Genomic DNA, 15996 nt, shown 5'->3' with positions numbered 1-15996 from the left:
ATATCCATGCAATAAATTACAATGCATGCAAATGCCCACATTCGACACCTCAAACGACCATACTCAGTGCATGAATATGTCCATGTCAGAGTGAATAGGCCATCATTAGCATGGCCATTTTAGTATGAGACCAGTCAAATGACCACAGTCAGTGCATGAATATGTCCATGGCAGAGTGAATAGGCATCGTTCGAACTACGGGGGTACTCGGGGGATCTGAGATCCCCTGATACAGACATGAGATCCCTTGAAAACATGATTTGGGAAATGTTGGGGGGGTCTCTAAAATATTGGCAAAATGATGTTTATTGACATAGCAATCGTGTATAACGGGAAGCATTTGCATATCCGAAGTGTTGTGTTTACATCAAAGATAAAATAAACCGATATGACAACGACTGCTGCTGCCAGGTTGGGGACACAAACTAGTAGAAAGGAAGTGTGCCAACAGTGCCAACACACTTCCTTTCTACTAGTTTGTGTCCCCAGAATTTTCCCATTGTTACCATTGGTAATGTTCCCATTGGTATCATTGTTGATGCGAGGTTGTTTTTTGAACATGCCAATGCGGACATGATTTCCCCTGATGAGTTATGACTTCAGACGCGATGCGTGTGTGGAGGTGTGGAGTCCGCGTGATATGTGCGTAAGATAGGCTTCTCATGTGTTTGGAGATCCGCACTCTGAGACAAGCACAAGCACCCCCTCCCCCCAAGGGAAAAAAAGGGACCCCCCGAAAATATCGGCATAGTTTGAACACTGTGAATAGGCCATCGTTAACATGACCATTTGAGTATGAAAAGATTGTGAAACTATAGTTTAAAAAAATCATATGCATCTCAAACTGCTGTTAAAAGAAGCCTAATCTGTGGCCTCTGTATTTATTTCAAGGGAATCTTGAAATTACTTATAATTGAATTGTTTAATTCAGTCAGTAAGCAGGAACTTCATACTTCTATATTCAAAAATATCCAAAATGGTTTATATCACAAACATGCGAGCATGTATAACAATAACCTCGCATGTGATTGGACCAGGACCAGGCGGTCATGGGCGTGGCTCATACAGTATAAACAGGTGTACCGTAGCTTACCAGGTAGTTTTCATGTGCTCCGGAACTTTCTCTTGGTTTCTGGGATTTTTGCTGCTTGGTGATCTTCAATGGCTGGACGGCGCCTCGCGTTCTACTCTCCGTCGACTCCTGTGTCTGGACGCGATGGAGCTGTGTCGGGAAGTCCGCAGACCGATGAGAGAAAACTGCTGTCTGCTCTCAGTGGGTTGTCTCATCAGATTGCAGAGCTGACTACTGTACGTTCGTAACCGACAGATTCAACTCTATGGACGACAGATTCAACACCGTGGAAGACAGATTGACTGCTTTGGAGGGACGTAACTTTGGGGAAAACGCAAACTCAAGGAAGAAAAGACGGGTCCCATGATTGCGGTAAGAATTTGTCCGGTGTCTGCTAGCTAAGCTAAATAGCCTAAAAGTAAGCATAGCAGCTAGCCCAAGCTAAAAGTAGCCAGTAGCTAGCTATGAGGGACAAGTGACTTAAAAACGTTGTTTTGTTCTTTTCACAGGAAACAGTACGCCGTCTTCACAACTCTGAGACAAACACTAGGCGATACGAGTCGGCGCAAGGGTAAGATTTAAAGAATATGCTTTCATTCTGTATGAGATACGTTAATAGATGCAGATCCTAGCCTGATCCTAACTGTAGCCATCTTGTTTTCACAGACTAACTTCGCCTCATAACGAAGCCGTGACGAGCTGTTTAGTGCGGGCTTTGTCGACAAATCCAAATCTTCATGATGCTGACAAAGACAACATTGTGTGTAAGTAACAACTATTTCACTAAATATTATGGTAGCCTATACTGTCCTTTCTCTGCTGTCTACACTTCCCTTCTTCCTTTCCCTTATTAAGCTTAGCCTACTGCTACATTGTTAATCGTACTCTCATTTGTTTTTCTAGCTGCCTGCAAGACGTATTACGAAACCTTACGCAGGAGCTACAGGTACCAGCAGGCTGATCTTTCGTTGCAGGCGGAAGCAATGAAGTAGCTGGCTCGTAGTCGCCCCAGAAGAAAGAGGGTAAGATTTTTCAGTTTTGGTCAATGTGACTTTTTTCAGTGTTTTGCATGTGTTGTGTCCATACGCAGTGCATTGCTCAGTACTTATTCTCTTTATCGATTGTTTTTACAGCTGTTTGACGCGAGACGAGGTGTCCTTGCTATGGACGAGATGGATGTATGGCAGTGTGCTACCGTAGACCTGATGTCGGATGAGGAAGATGGGGTGGTGGATGGGGTGTCTGGGTGGATCGTTAAGCCTCCGCTGTCCCGTAACCCGGAGCTCAGTGAACTCTGTGCTACGCTGCAATCAAGGCTTGAGGCAGATCCAAAGTACAGGGCAACCCACCACAGACGACTGCATGTCGGTCCGATGCCGCCTGCTCCCCACAGCTCAGAGACCGCAAGCATGCACTTCACGGAGCTGTAGGACTAAAATACGGTGCTTATTTGCTTTTGTTTAGTTTTGTATCCTGCACATCTCTCTTGCATTAGAGAATGTATAGGCAACTACTGTTTGTCTATGACTGAATGCTGCCATTTTGTTTATTTTTTAACGTCTTGTACTTACTCTGATTTTGAAAATAAAGCTCTGGTTTGATACAACGTTCCTTGCAAATTTTCCTTCCTCAATAAATGTGTCATTGATAGGATGACAATGACATGAATATACAGCATCATAGCTAATCATAACCACAACATATATATAATAGGTTGTGGTTATGATGACCCAGGGTAACCAATAGCCTAGGCCTAGTGTCATCTGCCAACCAATCACGAGTGATTTCTTTGGTTTAAAAGTAGTGTTTTCATCCAATACTGAGTGAGGCAAGTTCGAGGCAAGCCAGGCAATTCTCGGACCACGCGCGGTTTCACTGCTATTCATATGCAAATAGGCTACCCATTGATGCAGCGGTTTCGCTGCTATTCATATGCAAAAAGGCTACCCCGCGAGCACTGGCGGCTCGTTAATAGGGGCGATTTGGGCGACGCATTCCCAAACAGGGAGGGAGATTTTTTTTTTTTTTTTTTTTATCTACTCCTACTACCACAGCAACAGTAATGTCATTGTCCAATCAGGCTAAGGTCGCGCCTGGTGTAGCCACGCCCTTTTGGGGCGATTTCTGTCAGGTTCAGATTTGCCCCCAAATCTCCCATTGACACTAATGGTACGTACATTTTTTTCGAAAATCCTGCTCCCAATGCATTTTCTATTAGGTTTTACGTGTGTGCACAAGCAGCGTGCTTACATCATACGCCTGTTGCGCCGCGCAAGTGTTGCCAGATTGTGCATTTTGGCGGGTTTTGAACTATTTTGGGCTGGAAAACGCAACTTGCGCGGGAAATGTGTGAACATTCTATGAAGAAGATGGCGAGTGTTGAGTGCAGATAGCGTCTCTGAAAGAAGTTCCCTTTAGTCGTCGTACCAATGAGGAGAAAACGGCAATCAAACAGCTAGGACCTCCTAGACCGAATTTAAACATCAAGCAAGTGTCTACGAAGGGGAGAAGACCTACTCAAGAGGTTTTAACAAGAACTGGTACCACCGGAAAACTTGGCTAGCTGGCTGTGATGTAGTCAATGCTCTTTTTTGCTACCCTTGCGTTCTCTTCCACCCTGGAAGTAGCACAGCAGACGGTACAGTGATATTTGATATTTGAATTTACTAGGCAAAAGTTGTTTGTGTGTGTGTGTGTGTGTGTGTGTGTTACCAATGGCAGTTTAACATTGCCATGTTTTTGTTTGACCAATGGCAGTTTAACATTGCCATGCTTGGAATATTTCAGTAGCCTCAAGTTCTCTCTGACTTGGTGTAAATTAAGCATATTTTCAGTTTTTATATATTGTACAGTATGTGTGTTCATTGGAGCCAGCAGCACCTTACCTTTTTTCCAACTTAAGCCAAGTTGCACTGACTACGTAACCTTGTGTGTATATAGCTAAATAACTAAAGCCTTTTGTGTTCATTGACATGCTTGTAATACTTTAAATTTCCTTTTAAGGCATGGCTTTATGGAGGAATTCTTGGGAAAAAAACTGCAGAATTTATTTGGAATTATTATTTGTTAAAATGGTGCAATTCCATATTAAAAAAAACCCACATAATTAAGCTGCACATGTTTGTTTGATGGTTATGCTTTTCTTCATCTTTTTCAAAACTTAAACACTTGTTTTGGATTTATATCCTGCCACTTTAATTGCATTCTTTAGAATTGAAAAATTGGAATATGTTTATAATTAAGAATTTGTGTCTACTTCTTATAGAATACTGGAATATGAGAAAATAAGTGAGTAATGCAATATTAATTGATTGTGATGCCAGATGTTTTGCTTTGAAGGCTTCACAATGAATCTTCCTTAGTTTTAGCCTGGCAAGCCAGACTAAATGTGAATATTTGCCACTCGTAGGCAAAAATATTTTTGGCCGCTAGGCGGGTGGGTCTAGTTTACTAGGCTACCTTAGTTTGCCACCTTTAACTTGTTTAGTGTTGCCACCTAGTGGAGAGAAGAGATATTGTCTGTATTGATATCTGAATTTACCAGGCAAAAACAAGTTCGGCCAATTGATTTGCTACCTACTGTAGGTCAATTTACTTCAGTCCTGTGGACATTTACGGTCCGTGTAGACATAACGGGGGAAAATTGCCCCCCCTGAAAAAAATTCAGGAGCCGCCTCTGCCCGCGAGTAGAGGGGGGCCGGAGGATTTTGCTATCTGGGGCGAGTGCTCCCAAGTGCTACCTGGTGGTCGTTTGGGTACATTGCAGCTCAGTTCAAAACGGATGCGGTACGTACCGCGTCAATGGAGCACTTGCATGTGACGTCACAGCCGATCCAGATTGTGACAGACGCCATCTTGTCGGTCAAACGCCATATTTCCGCCTTCTACTTCTACCTTTTCTTCTGGAAAACCCTACTATATACAATTCTACTACAACGGCTGCGGCTACAAGCTCTCCCTACCTGTGCACGTTTTTTATGTTTTTTGTGTGTATTTTTGCGTGTTGTTCGTCTGTACCGGACTTCAATATCCACTACAACCGTATGGACTTACTGGACATTGGTTTCCAGCACAAAATGATGGTTTGTAGCGATTTCCATCGCATGCACAACATTCCGGATGAGAAAAAAACATTCCAGACGAGATAGCGAGACCAGCGGGGTCTCCGTGGATTGTTATTGGAAGCAAAGCTAAGGAGGCGGCGCCGGGAGAGGAAGCAAAAGTGAGGCTGCAGAGCCGGCCTGTTGACTAAGCTCAGAAAACAGCCACTCAAATCTTCACTGCTAAGCCTCTACCTCTCCAACGCCAGGTAAACAAGACGGACGATTTGGAATTACAGTTGGAATTACCTTATTCTATTCTATAATCGGCTGGTCAGTGCTATACTCAATACTTAAGTGACTTACCCATCCAGTGAGGATCATTTTCTTGTTTACAAGATGCCACATCTGAGTCGCTGACAAATCCTGAATTTCTGTAAAGATAACTGTCCAGAGATTTATAAGCATGCAGTGCTTCACCACTGAACAGCGAGGGAAAGTTAATGAGGTAATTATACACGTCTGGGTATTCCACCTCTGGCAGTTCCATATCCACTGACACGGTCGTGAAAACTCCGTCCGGAAAGCCATAAGGGTCACTAATCTGTAGATCGTTTATTTTAGACATATATCTAGTTATCTGTTCATTAGAAAAATGAGCCGTGTAGTCCGTCGGTTGAAATTGATCCATTCTGTACACAAGTGCAGCAATATTCAGCTGTGCTGTTGACCGACAAGATGGCGGCTGTGTACTTTCCGGTCACATGACTGCAAGATCTCTATACCACGTGCTTGCCTTGTCAATGCGGGCACATTGAACTCGCCAGAACGGTAGATGGCTGTGTTGACTTTGGACTCGATAAAATACAGTGGACCAACACCAGCAGATGACATGGCACCCCAAATCATCACAGACTGTGGAAACTTCACACTGGGCTTCAAACACCTTGGATTCTGTGCCTGTCCACTCTTCCTCCAGACTCTAGAACCATGATTTCCAAATTAAATGCAAAATGTACTTTCATCTGAAAAGAGGACTTTGGACCACTGAGCAACAGTCCATTTCTTTCTCTCCCTTGCCCAGATAAGACACTTCTGACATTGTCTCTGGCTCAGGAGTAGCTTGATATTAGGAATGCGAAAGTTGTATTCCCTTTCTTGAAGATGTCTGTTCGTGATGGGTCTTGATACACTGACACCAGCGTTAGTCCACTCCTCGTGAAGCTCTCCCAAGTTCTTGAATCAACTTTTCTTGACAATCCTCTCAAGACTGCGGCCATCCCTGTTGCTTGTGCACCTTTTCCAGCCACCCTTTTTCGGCAATGACCTTTTGTGGCTTACCCTCCTTGTGGAGGGCATCAGTGATCATCTTCTGGGCAACAGTCAAGTCAGCAGTCTTCCCCATGATTGTGGTTGTGTGTACTGAACTAGACCGAGAGATACACTGTGTTCATACTGTTTTACTCAAACTCGAAATGAAATATTCTAATATTTTGAGATGGGGTTTTTTTATGTTTTTGTACTGTATGCCATACTGATTAAAATTAAAATAGAAAAATGCTTGAAACATTTTAGTTTGTTTAATGAGTCTATAATATATAACATTTTCACTTTCTTAAATAACTGATGGAAAATATTGAACTTTTTCACAATATTCTAATTTTTTGAGATGCACTAGTATATATTGTGTGTGTGTGTGTGTGTGTGTGTGTGTATATATATATATATATATATATATATATATATATATATATATATACACACAAAATGTGTGTGTGTGTATACACAGTGGGGCAAAAAAGTATTTAGTCAGCCACCAATTGTGCAAGTTCTCCCACTTAAAAAGATGAGCGAGGCCTGTAATTTTCATCATAGGTACACTTCAACTATGAGAGACAGAATGGGGGGAAAGAATCCAGGAAATCACATTGTAGGATTTTTAATGAATTAATTGGTAAATTCCTTGGTAAAATAAGTATTTGGTCACCTACAAACAAGCAAGATTTCTGGCTCTCACAGACCTGTAACAACTTCTTTAAGAGGCTCTTCTGTCCTCCACTTGTTACCTGTATTAATGGCACCTGTTTGAACTCGTTATCAGTATAAAAGACACCTGTCCACAACCTCAAACGGTCACACTCCAAACTCCACTATGGCCAAGACCAAAGAGCTGTCAGAGGACACCAGAAACAAAATTGTAGACCTGCACCAGGCTGGGAAGACTGAATCTGCAATAGGTAAGCAGCTTGGTGTGAAGAAATCAACTGTGGGAGCAATTATTAGAAAATGGAAGACATACAAGACCACTGATAATCTCCCTCGATTTGGGGCTCCACGCAATATCTCACCCTGTGGGGTCAAAATAATCACAAGAACGGTGAGCAAAAATCCCAGAACCACACGGGGGGACCTAGTGAATGACCTGCAGAGAGCTGGGATCAAAGTAACAAAAGCTACCATCAGTAACACACTACGCCGCCAGGGACTCAAATCCTGCAGTGCCAGACGTGTCCCCCTGCTTAAGCCAGTACATGTCCAGGCCCATCTGAAGTTTGCTAGAGAGCATTTGGATGATCCAGAAGAGGATTGGGAGAATGTCATACTGTATGGTCAGATGAAACCAAAATAGAACTTTTTGGTAAAAACTCAACTTGTCGTGTTTGGAGGAGAAAGAATGCTGAGTTGCATCCAAAGAACACCATACCTACTGTGAAGCATGGGGATGGAAACATCATGCTTTGGGGCTGTTTTTTCTGCAAAGGGACCAGGACGACTGATCCGTGTAAAGGAAAGAATGAATGGGGCCATGTATCGTGAGATTTTGAGTGAAAACCTCCTTCCATCAGCAAGGGCATTGAAGATGAAACATGGCTGGGTCTTTCAGCATGACAATGATCCCAAACACACCGCCCGAGCAACGAAGGAGTGGCTTCATAAGAAGCATTTCAAGGTCCTGGAGTGGCCTAGCCAGTCTCCAGTTCTCAATCCCATAGAAAATCTTTGGAGGGAGTTGAAAGTCCGTGTTGCCCAGCGACAGCCCTAAAACATCACTGCTCTAGAGGAGATCTGCATGGAGGAATGGGCCAAAATACCAGCAACAGTGTGTGAAAACCTTGTGAAGACTTACAGAAAATGTTTGACCTCTGTCATTGCCAACAAAGGGTATATAACAAAGTATTGAGATGAACTTTTGTTATTGACCTATTGACTTATTTTCCACCATAATTTGCAAATAAATTCTTTAAAAATCAGACAATGTGATTTTCTGGATTTTTTTTTTCTCATTTTGTCTCTCATAGTTGAGGTATACGTATGATGAAAATTACAGGCCTCTCTCATCTTTTTAAGTGGGAGAACTTGCACAATTGGTGACTGACTAAATACTTTTTTGCCCCACTGTGTGTGTGTATCCCTAGCTGCTTTATCCTGTTCTACAGGGTCGCAGGCAAGCTGGAGCCTATCCCAGCTGACTGCGGGCGAAAGGCGGGGTACACCCTGTACAAGTCGCCAGGTCATCACAAGGCTGACACATAGACACAGACAACCATTCACATTCACACCTACAGTCAATTTAGAGTCACCAGTTAACCTAACCTGCATGTCTTTGGACTCTGGGGGAAACCGGAGCACCCGGACACGGGGAGAACATGCAAACTCCACACAGAAAGGCCCTCGCCAGCCACGGGGCTCGAACCCAGGATCTTCTTGCTGTGAGGCGACAGCGCTAACCACTACACCACCGTGCCGCACGCCCCCAGGGCTTTACGTTAACTTTTTTGCTCACCGGCCACCGTGGCGAGTGGTTTTCCCGAGTCACTAGCCATTCAGCCTTTTCACTAGCCACAATTTTGTTGCCAGGAAATCGAAGTTTTTTTCTTCACCATGATACGTTAAAGTTCGGAAGATCTAGATTTAATTATGAATGGCAGCGTATAATGTATCTCTACAGTAGCACTCAAGTATTCAGTGCTGTTAAGGTAGCTCCCTATATGAAAACATGCAACCAATTCAGGCATAAATATAGAGTATTCTGTTTATTGAACTCAAATTCAAGCCCCTTACAATATGAAATATCATATAATATGAAAAATAACATTCAGTATAACTGAACTGATTCTAATATTAAAAGTCCAATTCAAAACACTTATCATTGAAAAACATTTGATGTTTTGTTATGCAAGTATTGTATTATTATGTATTATCTATTCATAGTGTGTGTGTGAGAGAGAGAGAACATGTGTAGAGAGACATTAAATGTCCTCATTACATTCATCATTAGATGAGTCTGAATGGTCCATGAAAAATGGTTTTCGTGACCTGATGCTTCCAGCAGGCCATAAGTTGATAGCTGGGGCGGGATCAACTTCTTTCCAATTGCGTGAACGTTTCTAAACAGCAGCTCCATCCTCTCCAGCTCAGCCGACTTCATGACAGCCAGGGACTGAAAGCAGTGCTGTCCTTTTGTGACCAGCCGTCTTTGCCTGTTTTGATGTTATAGTACCGATGTGTGCATTCGACTTTTCGTGGCCCTTTATAGTTTCGAGTTTAAAATTACTGGTGCCTGTCTTTGCCAGACTTTCTACAGTCTTCGCAGTACATGGTATTTTCGGTTTTGCTATGAATTAGCCAATCTCACCCAAACTTCCATTTGTCATTGAACTGTCTATTAGCGTCTTGTTCATCTCCATGGCCGCAGTCAGCTCTGAGGCCCCTGCGGTCCGGACCTCGGTCATTTTTAAGAGCTGAAAATACATTTGCACACTAAATATTCAACTGGATAAAAAAATAAAGAATAACATTAAAACGTCTCCATAAAAAGTGCATTGTTAATGATGTTAAACGATTCTGTCTCTGTTTGGTGCACGCGGCTCTGAGACCAAGAACACAAAAGCAAATGAGCACATGCGCGACTCAGGGGAGGAACGCAGTGCAGGAGACCTGGGGTTTCCATGGTAACCATCAGCGCACTTTCATGAAGCTGTTAAATTTACATTTTCGAACTTAGTAGTCAGCTGGGATAGGCTCCAGCTTGCCTGCGACCCTGTAGAACAGGATAAAGCGGCTAGAAATAATGAGATGAGATGAAAAAAGATATTATTTACCAGCTTAAGGTTGGTCTGTATCGTGAAATACCGTGACCTCGGCCCAAAGGCCTCGGTCAGTATTTTCAAGACCTCGGTCACGGTATTTCATGATACGGACCCCCCAGCTGGTAAATAATCACACACACACACATGACGGTACTGTTCCATCCCGGGTTATGAGAGATGCGTTACACTGATTCTGACAACATGACATCGTGGCTACAGCCTACAAAAACAAACAAAAAAACTTACGAATGAGTACGCCTTTTCAACCAACAGGGAACAGGTTCTTGAACCAATTCCATTCAGGATTCTTTGAACAAGAACAGAATCCGTTCTCTGTGGGTCGAAAAGGGGTAACGTCCCAGTTCAGTGATACTAAACATAGGCACTAATGGAACGCTGCTCAGCCAATCAAATTAGAGTCTGTATATTACTGAACTGTTGTATAATTAATGAGCTGATTATAGCTGAACCAGGGGAAAATGGTGCATTCCAGGACCACATTCAGGAACCTGTGGTGTAATGTGAACGTGGCCATGTTTTGCCTCTAGTGGCTTTCCATATAGGATGCGCCATCAAAACCCTATATTCAATATCTTTAAAGAGGAGCTCATATGACTCTCTGAGCAGATCGGGTTTACTTTTCAGGTTTACTCCGTACTGCATGTGCAGCAGCGCAGTTGTATCCTGCCTTGTTTGTGATTTTAAAAATAAATCATTCGATAAGCCAAAGCAATAGAGTGGAAAGTTTCAACTTATGTTTGCCTTGGATAACTTTGCCTAAAACATGGTGGTGTATACTGATTTTTTTTCCCAGATTTTTTTTTTGTGTAGGTGTAACGGATGCCAGATTGTTAATGTATCTTAGTTCCATAGGCTACATGGTTAAGGTATCTTTTGTCCTCATTGCTTGGGCTAGATCAATCCATTAAACAAGCTTAAATTATTCTTACTCTTGCCACATACATGATTTTTTTTTTTTCAAAACTGACGATATTCAGTTCAAACACCATTAAAAGTAATTTCAGGAATACACTGTAAATTCTAATAAGTTGACTTTACTTAGAAAAAGTGAAGAAACTGATTGCCTCAATTTCTAAGTAAAGTAATTCGTCACTTTTAAGTGTGTTGCACTTAAAACTGTTAGTACAGACTACTTACTGTTTAGTAGCATCAACTTAAAATTGCTAGTTGGCTTAACTACTAAACTAAAACATTTTAAGTTTTGATAACTCAAAAAAAAAAATCAGTGTTTCTCACAAGACTAAATGTTGACATTACTTGAAAAAAAATCAGGAAACCGATTGCCTCAAAATTTTCCAGTAAACCTAACTTAAATTGACAAGTTAAGTAAAGACAAGAGTTGTTTGATGACAAAACCAGTGTTTATTTGAACACTATGTTCAGTGTAACTTAACTGTTACACTGAACAATGGCATTGTTAAAAATAAAATTAAATAAATAAAAAAAATAAAATAAAAATCTTGTTCTGTTGATACATAAACCCTTAATGGCATATTTTTTAAAACTTCGTTTTGCATCCTTGTTACGAACTGTTTCTTACCCTTAAATGTCTTGATAACAATCAACATATAAAGCCTTTCTGTATAATAACAAAATCAATTTAAAACAAATCAAAATAGGGCGGCACGGTGGTGTAGTGGTTAGCGCTGTCGCCTCACAGCAAGAAGGTCCGGGTTCGAGCCCCATGGCCGGCGAGGGCCTTTCTGTGTGGAGTTTGCATGTTCTCCCCGTGTCCGCGTGGGTTTCCTCCGGGTGCTCCGGTTTCCCCCACATTCCCCCACATTGGGGATAGATTAGGGATAAAATTAGCTCATGTTTTAAGTCGTTCAAATTCTGTAAAGCTGCTTTGCGACAATGTTTATTGTTAAAAGCGCTGTACAAATAAACTTGATTTGATTTGATTCCAAAGACATGCCGGTTAGGTTAACTGGTGACTCTAAATTGACCGTAGGTGTGAGTGTGAATAGTTGTCTGTGTCTATGTGTCAGCCCTGTGATGACCTGGCGACTTGTCCAGGGTGTACCCCGCCTTTCGCCCGTAGTCAGCTGGGATAGGTTCCAGCTTGCCTGCGACCCTGTAGAAGGATAAAGCGGCTAGAGATGATGAGATGAGACAAATCAAAATATTTTTATAAAATGTCTTGTATATTTGACATTTAACATGAAATATGTTTCTAGATACTGCAGTATGTCTTACGAATGTCATATGAAACACAATGTAAATTTTTCTTTCACATACTTTTAAACTTTGTTGTATAATGTTTTTACATGAACTGCTATTTTGTTAGGTAACCTACATTTTTGAGAAGTAAAGCATTATACAATCTTTATAAAAATAAGAGGGTAAATGTGTTTGTGAAGAAGACTCTCCAAAGGAGGAAAAAAAACAAGTCTATGAAACATTGATACCTACAAACTATGCTTACGTTAGAAGAAGGTTCTTCAGTGACTGAATTTTTGGCTTTAAGGATGTGTCCTATTGAGATCGTCACTGTCTGAATAAAATTGAAGGTGTTCCTGAGCTGTGGGGGATACTCTAAATTTAAGGCATATATCAGTCCAAAAATTAGGCACATAGCTTTTGGAAGATCAAGGCAGTCATCATCCATGGTGACTGCTCCTTCCAAGATGATTGCTGTGGTGGAGGCCTCCAGGTGAAGCGAGTTGGGACAGACCGATGTGTCTTCAGGTATGACTGTTAAAATCCCAATGGGCACATCAGAAATACCCTGGCAGTCATCACAATCTAAGGATTGTGATGACTGCCAGGGTATTTCTGATGTGCCCATCAGCACATCAGAAAGCAATTGGTTAGAACTCTAAATGGGTTTGTTGGGTTGAGTTTGTTTCACGTGTCTGTGGTAAAACAAAGAATATTATGTAGTGGATCCCCCCATTATTTGCCTTTTTGGTTGTTCCCTCCAGGATTCTGTGGCTTTTTATTTTCCCATTTAATGTTTTACATGGCGGCATGGTGGTGTAGTGGTTAGCGCCGTCGCCTCACAGCAAGAAGGTCCGGGTTCGAGCCCCGTGGCCGGCGAGGGCCTTTCTGTGCGGAGTTTGCATGTTGTCCATGTGGGTTTCCTCCGGGTGCTCCGGTTTCCCCCACAGTCCAAAGACATGCAGGTTAGGTTAACTGGTGACTCTAAATTGACCGTAGGTGTGAATGTGAGTGTGAATGGTTGTCTGTGTCTATGTGTCAGCCCTGTGATGACCTGGCGACTTGTCCAGGGTGTACCTCGCCTCTCGCCTGTAGTCAGCTGGGATAGGCTCCAGCTTTCCTGCGACCCTGTAGAACAGGATAAAGCGGCTAGAGATGATGAGATGAGATGTTTTACATTGTTCTGACTGGTTTGAATTTTAAAGTGTTTGATTTTCTAAACGAAGATGTTACTGTTTACCACCTCTAGATGGCAATATAAGACCATGAATAATCCTATGGTAGCCTATGTTAGTGTAAAACAGAAGTGAAGCAGTAGCTAACGTTGAACAAAGAAATGCAGTAGTTACGGCAGAACAGAAATGTAAAGCAAGGCAAATGTGTATAAAACAAAAATTACTCTGTATACGGCTGAAGCTCTTTATCCAAATGTGCAACAATTACATGCTAAAACCAGAGGACAATAGGTGTGTAAAGCAGAGTCTTATACAGATATGGGAGTAGATTTAGTTGATTCAATCAGTAGCCTAAATTTAAAAACTGTAGTAAAAGGCTAAGAAGCATGCCTTACAGTGAGACTAACTGTGAAACAGAATAAATGTACAGAAATTAAGGAAATAATGAAGGAAATAAAGAGGAAATCTGATTGGTATACAACCAACAGGTTACAGTTATGCACAATTAAATTAACAGGATAGGTTCACCACATAAATAGAATGAGATACTTACCAAACATGTCTTAAAGTCTGCACTGTCATCTCCAAGGAGGACTGGAAGGCCACGAAGAACCACTGTGCGCCTACCAGTGATGTCTGAGACCTGAAAAGTAATTTAAAAATTAAAGAAGGAAAAATAATAGAAAAAAGCAAACAAATATACAATCCTTATTATGTATTAAATGCCTACATCTGGTTTGAGTTGCTTTAGAAACTCAAAGTGTTTGACCAACTATTCCACGGTTTGACTTGAAAATATCGAGGAAGCGTTGAGTATGCTGATCAAGGGCTGTAAAGAATTCTTGCTTCAGATTTTTGCTTGAGATTCGATTGAACTCTGCGAGAATCTAAAAACGATAATGGGACAAAGGCTAGAAACCAAATTTTGTGATGAATTAAGTACAATACATTTTGATACATGACAAGTTTTAACAGACATGCACCTGAACAGACTAAAAATTACCTGAGACTCTGTGAAGAGAGCAGGCCACCTTTCCATGATCTCACTCACTGGAGGTTCAGAGTGTACCAACTCCTTTCTTCGCAATGCGAACGTAGAGTCCATCAGCTGAGATACGTATCAGAGTAACACTTGGCCAACATTTTTTCATCTCATCTACAAGCTCCTTAGGTTTATACTCCAAAGTATTCTCATCCTCACCTTGAGGGAAATTGGGAAGAAAATTTATTTCAAAACGCTTGGGTCTTCTGAGACTTTTCAAAGAGTCTTCTTTTCCCCTCTTTGCACCAGATATGGCTACATCTGAACATCCAGCACGGTGGAGTTTGGTACGATAATTGCCCATTTTGAACTTTAGGCTGTTTTTCCAGCCATTCACAGAGCTTGGTTCAGTGAGACATGGGTGTTTCTTGATGAGCGCAGATGCAACATCACTGAAGTCTTCATCCTTGGGATATGCTTTGAAGCTGTACATTGTCTCTGTGAGTTTTTGTAGAATTTCATGCTTCATGTCCCTTGACACTTGGAAGTATGTTTGATCTCTCATGTAGATTAGGTTTCCCTGCCGTAATCTGTACTCTGTCAACGGGAAAATTGGGAATCTCAAAAGTCTCTTGCCATGGAGATTGTTGAGCAAGTGGTGTTTTGATCTTGAGAGGACAAAGACAAAATTTCTGTGTCTGCTGTACTTTGTGTGGGAGATGTCACAAGGGAGATAATTTTCAAGGTAGGTTTCTGAGGCAAGTTGTCTATATTAGTAAGGTTGACAAGGGCATTGTCAAAATCAGGGTCCTCATAAGAAAACTTGTATTGTAGCCCTAACTTTTCTTCAAGTTGCTGTACCAATGAGTCCAATGTGTCTGGCTTGTCAAGGAGTGTAATTTTCCGTATGTCATTTTCATGTAAAATTACCCTAAGGACAGTTCTTGTCTCCATTGTGATTTGCAATCTGTGAAAATATAAAGAACTCAGTCAGTGTAACCACCAGGATGAAGTAACAGTAGACCACCACTCATCCAAACATCCTTTTTAGCACATTATGTAATGTCTAAGGGTAATAAACATTCTGCCACTAATTCTGTACGCAAATAGAGGATAAGGGTCATTCAAATCAGAGGGCTTTATGACTGATCTAGATGGGACATGACTGCATAGTTCATAAGAGCTCTACATACCATGCTGTCTGCTGTTTGCAGACAAAAAAACCATCAGTGTTAATGACAATTATTTTCTCAATTTGTTTGAATTCAGGAAGACCTGAGCAAGTGCCAGCAGAAACCACCATATCTGGACTGTACATGATGCCATCAATGCAGACAGATGAGGCAGTAAGCACACAATTTTGGCTGGCATATGTCTGTTTTATAAAGTCCTGAACACTCTGAGGGAAAGTGGAGACCAATGTACTCCTCACCTTCTCCATCTGAATTGATGGCTT

General features: G+C 41.6%; 1 long non-coding RNA gene across 2 annotated transcripts; it reads left to right on the top strand.

Moving 5' to 3' along the window:
* Positions 1 to 450: 450 nt before the first annotated feature.
* LOC132893072 (uncharacterized) lies at positions 451 to 4180 on the top strand. 2 transcript variants are annotated; one of them, XR_009655515.1, is made up of 5 exons: positions 451 to 1444; positions 1582 to 1643; positions 1739 to 1836; positions 1976 to 2094; positions 2206 to 4180. It is a non-coding gene; the product is annotated as an uncharacterized LOC132893072 (long non-coding RNA). The 2 variants fall into 2 exon arrangements; XR_009655514.1 differs by having other exon boundaries at positions 451 to 1643.
* The last annotated feature ends 11816 nt before the right edge of the window (positions 4181 to 15996 follow it).

This window comes from Neoarius graeffei, chromosome 10 (genome assembly GCF_027579695.1).
Source record: "Neoarius graeffei isolate fNeoGra1 chromosome 10, fNeoGra1.pri, whole genome shotgun sequence".
NCBI classification, from domain to species: domain Eukaryota; kingdom Metazoa; phylum Chordata; class Actinopteri; order Siluriformes; family Ariidae; genus Neoarius; species Neoarius graeffei.
This window is presented reverse-complemented; position numbering and strand designations above follow the sequence as displayed.